Raw genomic sequence first — 13933 nt, 5'->3', positions numbered from 1 at the left:
TAATTCATATGACCTTTCTATCAATCAAACTTTCTGATATAAATTCTGATAAATTTATGGGTATCTTGCTATTAAATTCCACATTTTGTAAGTGCTAGTGTACATTTTAGCCAATTTTTCCAATCTGATTTGTCCCGATTTCCTCTCCGTTGTGGGCCCTAGTTACACTTTGCTCATCTCAACTACAAATCTGTATGAGAATTTGTAATCAAAATGTTTTTGCTTAAACATATATATATATTTTTTATTGAAGTTGGCTTTTCTTGTACTTCCAATGTCACTTCCTTTAATCAGTCAGCAAGATATTTTGATTACTATTTTCTTTTAAATCTTTTTAACTATTTTCTGCTGTTGTTGACTGTGTACAATTTTTTGTTTTTCTAGCTGTTCAACCTTCCAGTGCTTGTAGGTTGTTACAAGTTTGACTTTCCTTAAGGCATTATCACGTGTTAGTGGCCTCTATTCTGAGTCTGACCAATATGATTTTTGTATCTCCTCCCTTCCACTCTCCCACCCCCTAACCCATACCTTATAAAGGAGTGTGGATATTTCCTGTGTCTATAACCCTGCTTTCTTTCACTCAGTCTGCAGGATACATCTGCTAGTTAAAGCAGTTCACTCTTAGTACAGTGCAGCCAATGTAAGTACATGTTTGGAGAAGCTTTTCATCTGTATATACCAATTTGTATATATTTTGGACTCTTATATTGTGGACTCTTAACTTGGTTTAAGCTATGTTTTCTTCTTGTCTATAACACGTGGCACTGAGAAAGGAAAACTTGTTCTGCATGTTACAATGTCACAACATGTGCTTTCTCTCTTCCTGTCTCTCTCTAGCACTCTCCTTTATCTCTCTCTCTCTCTCTCACAGTCTCTTGGTCTCTTTCTTCCTCTCTCTCTCATCAGAATATCATCGTTTCCAGCATTTATGATGTGTAAATAGACCAGCATTTTGTTATTGCTGATGTAATAGCGTTTACTATTACACGTGTCACTGCTGTGCATATTGTGTGTGTGTATACACACCTAATGATAGCTTTGAGACGTAAATGTTCATTTCATTTGTTTGTTGCTTTATCTCTGTGGTGTATAGATGACTAATCCCAGCTACACAGCCAAATTTTGTTTTAAACTATCAGTTTAACAAACTTTATCAACTTCCACGTGAGGGTCTAACTTATTATATATAGAGTAATGTTAACGTACCATTTAGGTAAATCCTCACACATCGTAGTAAATATATTTTCTTGATCTGATGGATAAAATCTGAAACAAATCTGACCCTGTGTGGTGCTATATATATATATATATATATATATATATATATAGATAGATAGATAGATATTGCAGTCATGCTTTGCATAATGTATAATTGCCGAATTAAGTGTCGGGTCACACTTATGCGATGCGGGAAGGCTGCGAATTCACAGCCTGTTCCCGCATCGCAAACGCACCCTTGGCAGTTCACACGGCCATATGCGATACGCAGGGGGTGTCAATGAAATGTTAACGACACCCCCAGTTTGATCGCATATCGCAGTGCGATCTTTACAGTTCGCACAGGATCGGATCGCACAAGTGTGAACCACTGTGCAATCTGATCCTGATGCGGCTGAAAAAAAGGGTCCTGTGCGACTTTGGTGTGGGTGCAGTGCGAATTTAGCCATACAAAGTGTATGGCTGAATTTGCACCGCACAGCCGATCGCATGTAATGAAGGAGCAGTGCGCTCCGATATTACATGCGATCGCCGCAGCCGCAAGAGTGTGAACCGGCACTAAGAGATTTTCTGAGTTGAAAATAGCTTGTAACTGGTCCTTTGTCCTTCAATGTACTCTTTTTTTACATGAAAAATGAATAAACCTTTTAATACAACAAAGTAAGACTTCACAGCTAACAATTACAGCAAACAGCAGTGTTCAAAAGTTGCACAGATCATTAAATTTATCTTGTACTTGCCTACAGAAACTGTGTACGTATGGTAGCCCCAAGAATCAACTGAGTTCATGAATAATGAGATCAACGATTACACATTAGAACCCCCCCCCCCCCATAATTTTTCCTTCCAACTAACAAAATGTTTCATTATATGGTTGTTTAACTTTTCTATGAAGCCTCATTCACATACATTTTCCAGCATATTGAGAAAGTTCCACATGTTCTTTAACCTCTGCAATGAATGATTTTTTTATTGTGATACTTGCATCTCTAGCAATTATGGTATTTTTTTTTTTTTTTTTATTAACAACCATAACCGTTGAAAAGCTGGTTGTAGTTATAACCACTAGAGCAGTGATGATGGCAAACCTTGGCACCCCAGATGTTTTGGAACTACATTTCCCATGATGCTCATGCAGTGTAGTAGAGCATCATGGGAAATGTACCGTAGTTTGAAAACATCTGGGGTGCCAAGGTTCACCATCACTGCACTAGAGGCATATATATATATATATATATACAGTATATAAATCAATGAATGATATATTCAGCAAATCTTTACTGGTGGTGAAAAATTCACTGTATATTAGGATGGTCTCACCAGGAGCATTTTCCTACAGTAATTGTTTGGTGAATGTCAAAATCATTGCTTTATACATATGCCCCGCTTGTAATTTGTTTTTGTTTTTTTAATAAAAAATATTAGGCAAAAAAAAAAACACATCATTTTTGTTTACATGCATTGCATATTGTGATCCTGCATAAATACATGTATGCATTTTATTGTAATAATTTGTATAGGACAAATCTCTTTGTTGGAAGGACTTGTGGATGTGTGACAGACATCGTTGGAATGTGGGGGAGTTAAGGATCCAGTTTCAGCTCTAGGAGGATAGTGCAGTTTTTTTGTTTTTTTTTAATCATTACACCACTAATCAGTTGCTCACCAGTTTTTTCATTCAAAATATTCCCAGGATGCATTTGTTTATATTTAGCTAACTCGTGTTTCTGCAGTAAATATGCAGAATCACTTTTTTTATTCTATCCTCTATAGAAGCATAAAACAATAGTGCTTTAGATTGTAGTAATCATAAAAAGAGGCGTATCTTGTAAACCTGGCCATATATCCATAATCCTGGTGTAATAGGAGAACTCTGGTAATATCTGGTAAAAAAAAAAAAAAAATATTATAAGCAAGTGTGACAGCTTGTGTTCATCAGTATGTAATAGCTGTCAGTTGCATTGGTGGAAAAAGACAAAGCAGGGCTTCCACTGACTGTAAAGCTGCAAAACTCTGAAGAGACAAAAATATTTACCTTTGTAGTGGGTCCCCTTTCCACTTCAAGGGTTAACTGCTCATTTGCCTTGATAAATATGGTGATATACAATATATGGTGTTCAAAATAATAGCAGCCCAAAAATCACTAACCAGATCAATCACTGTTTTTGGTATAAATTATATTTCTACATGGCAATAGGGATGACCGAACTTTTGAAAAGTTCTGTTCAGCCAGAACACCCTAACTTCCCGAAAGTTTGGGTCCGGATTCCAGAACCTCATTGAAATTAATGCGATCTTCGGTAATCAAAAAACACAATTTTGAAGCCCTAAAACCCAATAAATGCCCCTAAAAAGTGCCTAGGGTCCTGGGTCATGCCCCAGGGACTATTAATCACACAAAAAAAGTTCTTAAAAATTGTCGTTTTTGATAGAGAGCCAATTATTGAAAAAATTATTGAAAAAAAAAAAACGCTGGTCGTTTTTGTTTTGGGCGTTTAAAGGGCATTTTTTGGGCGTCTTTGGAGGCAGGCATGACATCTGAACTTCTGTATAGGGGTATATATACACACACACACATATATATATATATATATATATATACACATACACACATATAGGTGTGAAAGGAGGGTAACACCATCCCTGCAAATAATTTCAGTAGCGCAGGGATAGGGTTCCGCTCCTTTTACACCTATATGTGTGTATATATATATATATATATATATATATATATATATATATATATATATATATATATGTGTGTGTATATATACCCCTATACAGAAGTTCAGATGTCATGCCTGCCTCCAAAATGCCCAATAAACGCCTGAAACAAAAACGCCCAGGTGTGTTGTTTCAGGCGTTTATTGGGCATTTTTTGGGCATCTTTGGAGGCAGGCATGGCATCTGAACTTCTGTGTAGGGGTATATATAGACACACACACACATATATACATACACACATATAGGTGTAAAAGGAGCGGAACCTTATCCCTGCGCTTCTGAAATTTTTTGCAGGGATGGTGTTACCCTCCTTTCACACCTATATGTGTGTATGTGTATATATATATATATATATATGTATATATATATATATATATATATATATATATATATATATGTATATGTGTGTGTGTGTGTGTGTGTATATATACCCCTACACAGAATGTTCAGGCATGACATGACATCTGAATTTCTGTATAGGGGTATATATACACACACACATATATATATATATATATACACATACACACATATAGGTGTGAAAGGAGGGTAACACCATCCCTGCAAATAATTTCAGTAGCGCAGGGATAGGGTTCCGCTCCTTTCACACCTATATGTGTGTATGTCTATATATACATATATGTGTGTGTGTGTATATATACCCCTACACAGAAGTTTAGATGTCATGCCTGCCTCCAAAGACGTCCACAAAAAAGCCCAATAAACGCCTGAAACAAAAACGCCCAGGTGTAAAAGGAGCGGAGCCCCATTCCTGCTCTACTAATAATTCTAAGAAAAATTATCTTTTTCTTATGGCGGTCACCCTGACATGGATGAGTTCTGTCACCCTGGCATAGCAGTCAGAGTCAGTTCACCCTACACTACACTACGGTCACCCTGACACTTAACACTTTCCCTACAGAAACTCGATTATTAAATCTAACTATAGTGGTATATAGTACCCTAACTACACTAGATATCCCTTTCCTCACACTAATAATTGCTAAATGACACTTTTGCAGCAGGAGTAACAGAACTGCTTCCACTCTCTTCCACAGCCCCTGTATTACAGTGCTAGAGATTTGGCGGGGCTATGTTATATACTGGGGGGCGTATTCACTACTGATTGGCCTCTGAACCCCCTAGTCACTCCAATCGCATTCCTAGCAGACTCCTGCCCCCTCAATTGGCTTTTACTACTGTTTCTGGTCCAATCACGGGCTTTTAAAGCCCAGTTCCTGTCCCATTGCATTTTGGGCGGTTCTGGTGCCGAATTCCGAACTTTTACCGCAAAAAGTTCGAATTCGGCTGAATTTCGAACAGTCAAAGTTCGGGTCGAACCGATGGTTGACCCGAACCGTTCGATCATCCCTACATGGCAAATCATTTACTAGTAGCTGTAGTAGAGTAATAGAAATCTAACAGACCCAACAGTCATGACATGCATGCCGCTGGTTCTGTGTGGTTAAATCAATTATTGAAAGGGGCATGTTCAAAAAATAGCAGTGTGGAGTTCAAATAGTGAGGTCATTCAGTCTGTGAAAAAACAGGTGTCAAACACATGGCCCTTATTTAAGGACGAAGACAGCAAATGTAGTACATGCTAGTGCATTTCTCTCTGAAAATCTCATTAAAATCGGTTGTTCCAGACATTGTTCAGAAGAACACAGTATTTAAATTAAAAAGTTGATTGGAAAGGGGAAAACATAGAAAAAAGTGCATAAACCGATAGGCTGCTCACCTTAAATGATCTCAAATGCTTAAAATGGCAATCAAAACCAAAAAGATGTGGAAGAAAACAGAAAACTACCATTCAAGTGGATTGAAGAATAGCCAAAATGGCAAAGACAGCCAATGAAAAGCTGCAGGGTGATCAAAGAAGGTCCAGAGTTACCTGTGAATATTGCAGCAATTCCCTATTTTAAAAAAAGCCAGGCAGGCCTAAAGTGAGAGGCAGGGGTTCTGCATGTGGAGTAAGGCCATCCCTGCCCTGGTGAAGCAAACTCAGGCAGGGACTACAATGCAAACTGGGTACTACCTTTGGCAAGAAGTCATAGGCCTCCAGATCAGCTTGTCCCTATGTAAAATCAAAAAGAGTTCCCTGCAAGATTTGACTGCCAGCTCTCAGACATTCACCTTGCAGAGGTGCTGGCTACTACCAAGTTGTAGGTGAGAATGGAGAGAGGAATGACTAATGGATTAAGAAATCAATTTCTGAACTGCAGAGACAACCAGATTAGGTTTAATCTCTGGGATACAGTTAACCCCTTCCTACCCCCTCTAGTTCACCGGATACACAAAAAAACCTTAATGTTTTTAAAATACATCCTGCACACAAAATACAGCAGCTGACCTGTTTATGCCTAAAAGGCTTAAGTCATAGTTAAGCTGCTGACTCTTAATTAGGCCGTGATTCTTAGTAGCAGGTTGAGTACTGTACAGAAGGTTTCTGAACATACTGTACAGGCAGGTGTTTTTTTTTTTTATAATCAACTGTAGCACCCTACAAGGTAGGTGCTAGGTGAAAGCATAGTGGGCCTTGGCTCCCCAACAGCAGGGCCATGATTTTCAGCTGGGCTGTCATGTCTCCCAGGTGTGGCTGCTGAGAGGGGAGTCTCCCCACTGGCTCCATGAGAGGATTCTCATTGGGCAGTGGAGGAAACCCAATCAGTGGCTCATTCAGGCCTGTATCTACCCCAGAAGGCAGATTCTGCCACAGAGGATTCTGGGAGTGGGTATAAGTTTTAGGGGAAAGCGTGAGGCGGGAAGCAGAGTCCCAGGAGGGAGGGTACAGCTGTCTCTCCTCCTGTCAGAAGGATCGGGTGTCTCGGGTGGCTGCCTGAGAGTCCAGAGAGAGAGCTGAGCTGCAGAGAGGATCCGGAGTGCCAAGGACCAGTGGAGATAGAGGGGTTCAGTTCCAGGAAAGCATGCCAAGTTTGTGAGTACTGTGAACTGCCCCTGAAGGTCTGCCTGAAGTGTAGAGGGGACTACTCCAATGAAGGTCCCAGGGATCCAGGAGCCAGCTAGTGTCAAGTGGGGTGCCTAGTGAGAGGACCCTGAAGTGTAGAGGGGGCGCCAGCAGTTGGGCCCTGAAGAGTTAAGCGTACAGTGTTAAGAGTTGCAGAAGCACAAGCAGCTACAATGAACAACCACAGTCAGTGAAGGGCTGGAGGGAGCTGTTCACCGGACTTTTGAGCTAAACAGAGTGTCATGATCAAATGTTCTACAGTCCTGGATCTTCTGAGTTAAATTGAGTATTAAAGTCGAATTTCCAGCACAGTTCAGCAGAACAGTATCTTCAAGCACCAGGGAGCTTTGGCCGGCATTCAGCTGGCGTCAAGACAGCGTTAACAGGCATTTTTCTGTACAGTGTCCCAGTTGAATCTAGTTGAGCCAGAAGGGTATCCCACTCATTCCCTTCTCCCTTCCCCATTACAAAAAAAACAAAACTAACCAAACATGTCATTGTCTCAGCCATGGGCATCCGCAGAACTTATTTCAGGGGGGGCATCATTTTAAGGTCACCCGTGCTCCGCCCCTTTTGACAAAGTCATGAAGGGGAGGGACTTAGTCATTATCAAATAAAGCGCAGGCATGCAAAGGTTTGAGAAACCTGATGCAAAAGCTTAATAGAAGGATCAAGCTGCCATTGCCTGATTAGCAATTTCTAATCTTTTTTTGGATAACAGTAAACCCCCTTCCGTCGTGGGGGTTACATTCCGGACCCACCCGCGAAAAGTGAAAATCCGCGAAATAGAAAAACCCTATTAAAATACACTGTAGCCATGTATTTTTTACTGTCACTGTATGTGTAAAAGCATTTTGAGGTCTTTAAACACACTTTTAAAACAATAGAAACTCATTTAAACACATAAAAGATACTGAGAGACAGAGCAAGAGCTATGGAAAACACAAAAATATTACATTTCAATGATTTATATAGTAAAATAACATTACAGAAAAAAACGCAATATACCGGGACTGCAAAAACGGAACCGCGATGGAGGTGTACACTATTGACACTATTGAATGCACCACATTATTCATACACACATGATCAAGGCACTACAACTGAATTATAAAAAGGAACATGTAGAATCTGCATTTGGTCTTAACAAATGACAAATAAAAGATATGATAAATGTATTTATTTTGAAATGTAACGATGTGCGTTCCACAGAGAAATCTGAACAGGAAGTAACGTGATAGCGCTGGACGGGACCAGGCATCCTAATACTGTACCCCTCAGTACATATATTCCCCGCCTAATACTCCTGCATGGGGTTAGGATTTCTGGTGAGTGCATCTTATACTAGAGCACCCCGGGCACTCAAAACACCACAACACCACCCCTAAGTCCAATCAGGAATTGTCACATGAAGATCAATTAACCACCCTTAACCACTTGCCGACCGCCGCAAGTACATTTACTGCGGCAGTCAGCCCCGTGCAGTCAAAGTGACGTAGTACTATGTCGCTTACTCCCGCTGGTCTGGGGCGCGCTCCCGCACGCCCCCGCCGCCACCGATGACCTGATTGGGTTCAGAACCGATCAGTCATCAGGTCCAGGCCAATGATTTTTGGCCTGGACCTGTTGATCGGTCCTGCCCAATCAGATTCCATGCTGAGCCTGTGTAATGTAAACACAGGCTCAGAAAAGACCCGCTCTCCCCTCCCATGATCCTTTTGGATGTATCGAGAGGAGAGAGCACACCCAACTGTGAGTACTGCACCAAGCACATATACACACACTTAGATAGGCATATTAAACCCCCGATCGCCCCCCCCCCCCCCAGTTAACCCCTACATCCCCTGTCACAACGCACACTGTATACTGTATATAGCTGTTAGGAACCTGTCAGGAAGGCTCTGGCAGTGGATGAGTTAAGACTCACAGGCTATTCCAGCTCCACCCCTCTCATCTAGAAAGAGCTCTATTTAAGCTGGATCAGCACACAGGTTCAGTGCTGTCTTGTCTTCAGCTCCTGCCATTGTTCCTGAACCTGTGACCTGTTTGCTGCTGATTTCCTGTTGACCTTTTGGCTTGTTCCTGACTCCGCTCGTCTGCTGCCCGTCCTGACCCCGGCTTGTTTGACCATTCTCTCGGATCTCCCTTGTCTGTTTACCCGCCTTCGGACCTTGATCGGTTCACCCCTGGTGGGGCGACCCTGAGGACCGCGACCTGGTATCCACACGCAGCGAACTCCATCCTCACCACTAGAGGCTCTGGCGAAAACCGGTGGATACTTAGACTCCGCACCTCAGGCTAGCCTGTGTCACTTACCTTGGGGGTTCCGTCCAAGCTCCGCCCTCTAGCGGACATCGGGGCGTATCTCTGTCGTCAGGTTACCACCAGCACCCTAACAATAGCATTTTCCTATATACACGTATAAGTGTGATTTGTGACCAGGTGTAGCGCTTGCGGCCCTCCCTTTTACACTTAAAATACCCGCCACCTCCCAATGAAGATTTAACCCCCTGATCCCCCCTTATCACCCCCAGTTAACCCCTTCCCCCCCTGTCACATTGCACACTAATACAAACGTAATATACTGTTTTTCTGTATTTTGTATTATTGCGATTGTGACTTGAGTTAGCGCTAGCGACTTAGTTTCTGTCCCAAGTAGGTTTAGGGTCCCCGCCACCCCCCAATAAAGATTTACCCCCTGATCCCCCCCTGATCACCCCTACACCCCCTGTCACAACACACATTGTATACAGTATATTTCTATATACCCGTATAAGTGTGACTTGTGACCAGGTTTACCCCCTGATCCCCCCCAGTTAACCCTTCATTGCCCTTTCACAGTGTCACTTTTATAGTGTACAGTTTTTTTTCTGATCACTATTATTAGTGACACAGGTGACATTAGCTAGTGTTAGCGTCAGTCTAAAATAGCGCAGATCCCCGGCGCATAGTTAGAAATAACCCCTTGATTACCACACACAAACACACACACACACGCACATACACTTCCATTACTAGTATAGTGTTTGAACAGATCAATATCTGATCAGAACTATACTAGCGTCCCCATAGTTTAGGGTTCCCAAAATGTGGTGTTTGCACGATCAGCACTGATTCCTGCCAGCACCTGCGTTTAACCCCTCCACCCAGCCCACCCCACCCAGGTAAGTGTAGTAATCAATAGATTACTGTCACTTACAAAAAAACACAACACACAAAACCGCTGTGTTAGCAGAGTCAGGCCTGATCCCTGCTAGCATTAGCAGTATTTTTTGGTAGCAGTTGAAATAGTCCTTGACAACCAGATGCTTTTATCACCTGTTAATCACACTACTGTACCAGTAAATTTAGTAAACTAAAATGAACAAACGTTGGTACAGTAGTGCAGAGGCTTACAGTATACTAACCACGTCAGATGAGAGCAATGGGGAAGCCTCACTGGCAGAATCAGGGTCGGTATACGAACCTGATGACAGCAGCGGCTCCCTGACAGATAGCTCCGACGACAGATGGGTCCCTGTTAGACCCAGACGTACCCGACCCCATTCTGGAGTTGTTGAGATGCAGGAATCGCAGGGTGCTCGTATGGAGCAGAGTGTCGGTACTAGTGCCGCTCATCCTTCTGGTGGCCTGGCAAGCGCCAGCGGCCTAGTTCACCCTGGACCTAGTACAACCAGCACTGCAGTAACACTTGGTGACGTGGCGAGTCCCATAAGTGCAGTTGAAGCTGGTGCGGTGGCTAGCACGAGTAGTGGCCCGCACCCACCGAAAACAGGCCTGTAGAGCCTATAGTGCCCTCCCTGATGCGCTGGCATATGCCAATTAGCAACCCACTGATTCTACAGCGCCAGTCCTTTCCCCCATTCACTGCCCAACCTGGAATTCAAGTGTAGAAAGCTGGTTTTACGCCCCTAAATTTTTTTGAGCTGTTCTTCAAGGAAGATCTTTACGGATCTATTGTGGATCAATCAAATGTATATGCACAACAACTTATCGCCACCAACCCAAATTCACCCCTTGCCAGACCATTCGGCTGGAAACCTATAACGGTTCCCGATTTTAAAATCTTTCTGGGCCTTTCCCTCCACATGGGCATAACCAAACAGAGTGAATTGCGGCTATATTGGTCCACTAGCCCACTTCATCATATGTGCATGTACTCTGCCTCCATGTCCAGGGCGAGATACGAGCAAATTCGGCGATTTATGCATTTCAACGACGAAGAAATCTGTCGTCCTCGGGGAGACCCTGAATATGATCGGCTCCACAAAATTCGGCCCCTCATAGACCACTTCAATCAGCGGTTTGCAGCCTTGTTTACGTCCGAACAAGTTGTCTGCGTTGAGGAGTCCCTGATTAAGTTTACTGGCCGCTTTGCTATGAAACAGTACCTCCCCAGCAAGCGTGCCAGATATGGGGTCAAGCTGTACAAGCTCTGTGACAGGGCCAAAGGCTATACAGTTAGTTTCTGGGTCTATGAGGGAAAAGATAGCACTGTGGAGCCCCCCAACTGCACAGACTACATAGGGAGCAGCGGCAAGATAGTTTGGGACTTGGTGTCACCCTTAACCCGGAAAGGGGTACCATTTGTACGTGGACAACTTCTACACAATGGTGCCACTATTTAGTCACCTTCTTGAATTAAAAATTGGCGCATGTGGCACCGTGCGACCTAATCGCCAGGGCTTCCCCCAACAGCTTGTAAATTCCTGTCTTAGTCAGGGGGAGAGAGCCTGCTTGAAAACGGACAAATTGCTTGCAGTGAAGTGGAGGGATACACGGGATGTTTTCATTCTGTCCTCCCTTCATGCAGACACGACGATCGAAATTTCTATGGCAACTTGCGTTATGGAGAAACCTCTCTGTGTCCACGACTACAACCTTAATATGGGAGGGGTGGACCTTAACGACCAGCTTTTGGTGCCATATTTAGTTGCCCATAAAGCCAGACGCTGGTACAAAATAGTGTCTGTTTATTTATTCCAATTGGCTATGCTGAACGCCTTTGTCCTATACAGGGCGTCAGGATGAACTGGATCCTTCCGAGAATTCCAAGAAGTGAACATCAGTGCCTACCTGTACCCAGGAGGTATGCCTTCCCAACTTCCCATTCCAGATGCAGTGAGCTGGCTGCATGAGAGACATTTTCCACATGTCCTCCCGCGTACCCCTACCCAAAGACACCCCCAAAGAAGATGTCATGTCTGTAGCAGGCCGGATGTAGGCGTGACACCCGCTATTATTGTCCCAGATGTCCTGACCAACCTGGTCTCTGCATCGGGGAACGTTTCGAGCGCTACCATACACTAGTAGAATATTAGTGTAGGGTACAGCACGACATAGTGTAGGGAACACAAACACAGGGTCTCAAAAGATGTTCGATGGCTATCGAAATTTTGAGAGACCCAAGCTGGAAAATCGCAGTTCACAGAAAAAAAAGGGTTACAAAAAAAAAAAAAAAAACCAAAAGCAGTTGTCGTGTCAGTCATTTTTTATGTTCTTCTACTCTTCCTACTGTACTTTTACTGTTCATTGTTTGTTTTTCATTCTTTTGTTAACCTGTTTCTCTTGCCGGTACCCGTCGGCTGCCACACTGATTTTAAATATTCTGACACAAACAGCGTTTGCGTTTAGCATATATGGATACCTCTGATGGCAGCAGCTGTGGTAGGCTGATATCACCACTGCAGTTAAAATACCTTTAGGTATACGTGGAATATTGTCATGTATACCCACCATTAAAATCAGTGGGTGGCTGTTTGGGCAGTTAATGGTGTGTAATACTACACAATATTCCTGTGGTGATTTCTGTTAGGTTCTCTTTTCTTTCGTTCAGCCCACAGGCTAAACCTACACTATATGCCAAACAAGGACCAGCAATGTAGTGGTAATACCAGGATGATGCCTGCAGATTTAGGCATCACCTTGGTATCGTTTTTTTACAGCCAGCGGTCAGCTTACATGAAAAAGCAATCCTAGTGGATTATTGGCTGCTAGACTGCTTTTACATGCAGTGGGAGGGGACTCCCCCCCACCGCCACCTTCCGGGGTTTTTCTCAGGCTCTCCTGTCCCACTGGTTAACCCGATAGTGCAGCCGGTGGTTTAATTATCTAACCATAGAGCTGATTGGAGATGAGAATGGCTCCAGTCATCTCTATGGCCTAAGATACCGGAAGCTACAAGCATTTCATGACTTCTGTTTCGTCAGAAATAAACAGCGTCATTGGGAAATTGGGAAAGTATTTTATCACACCAATTTTGGTGTGGTCAGATGCGTTACGGTCAGAGGAGAGATCAAGAGTCTAAAAGACCCCAATTTTTTTAAAAAAGAGTACCTGTCACTACAGATTGCTATCATAGGAGATATTTAAATTCACTGTGATAACAAAAAAATGATAAAAAAAAAAAATGAAAGGAAAGGTGTCAAAATAACATAAAAAAGCGAAAAAAAAAAAAAAATCAAGCCCCCCTGTCCCCCCGTGCTTGCGCGTAAAGGCGCACGCAAGCGTTGGTCTAGTGTCATATGTAAACCACAATTGCAGTATGCATGTGAGGTATCGCCGCGAACGCCAGGTCAAGTGCAGTAATTCTTGCAGTAGACCTCCTCTGTAAGTCTAAATTGGTAACCTGTAAAGACTTTTAAATGCTTTTAAAAATGTACAGTACGTAGTTTGTTGCCGCTGCACAGGCGTGCACAATTTTTAAAGCATGTCATGTTTGGTATCTATGTACTCGGCATAAGATCATCTTTTAAATTTTACCAAACAATTTGGAATTATATAGTGTATTTGTGCAATAAATTTTAAAAAAATGTATTTCTTTCGCAGAAATTGCGTTTGGAAAATCTGTGCCCAAATACCGTGTGACAAAAAAATTTGCAACATCCACTATTTTGTTCTATAGGGCCTCTGCTTTAAAGAAATATATAATGTTTGGGGGTTCAAAGTAATTTTCTAGTAAAAAAAAATATTTTTTCATGTAAACAAAAAAGTCACAGAAAAGGCTTGGGTTTTCAAGTGGTT

At 42.5% G+C, this 13933-nt stretch overlaps 1 protein-coding gene across 1 annotated transcript in view; it reads left to right on the top strand.

The window, feature by feature from the left end:
- Positions 1-544: 544 nt before the first annotated feature.
- The window catches only part of SLC43A1 (solute carrier family 43 member 1), a 1050749-nt gene continuing 1037360 nt past the window's right edge, over positions 545-13933 (top strand). Inside the window, exon 1 of the mRNA XM_082268121.1 lies at positions 545-640. The gene's annotated coding sequence lies outside the window, so the exon portion shown is untranslated. The remainder of the gene's footprint in view (positions 641-13933) is intronic.

This window comes from Pelophylax lessonae (assembly GCF_965119305.1).
Source record: "Pelophylax lessonae genome assembly, chromosome: 9".
Lineage (NCBI taxonomy): Eukaryota > Metazoa > Chordata > Amphibia > Anura > Ranidae > Pelophylax > Pelophylax lessonae.
The sequence above is the reverse complement of the archived record's forward strand: the minus strand, read 5'-3'. Positions and strand labels throughout refer to the sequence as shown.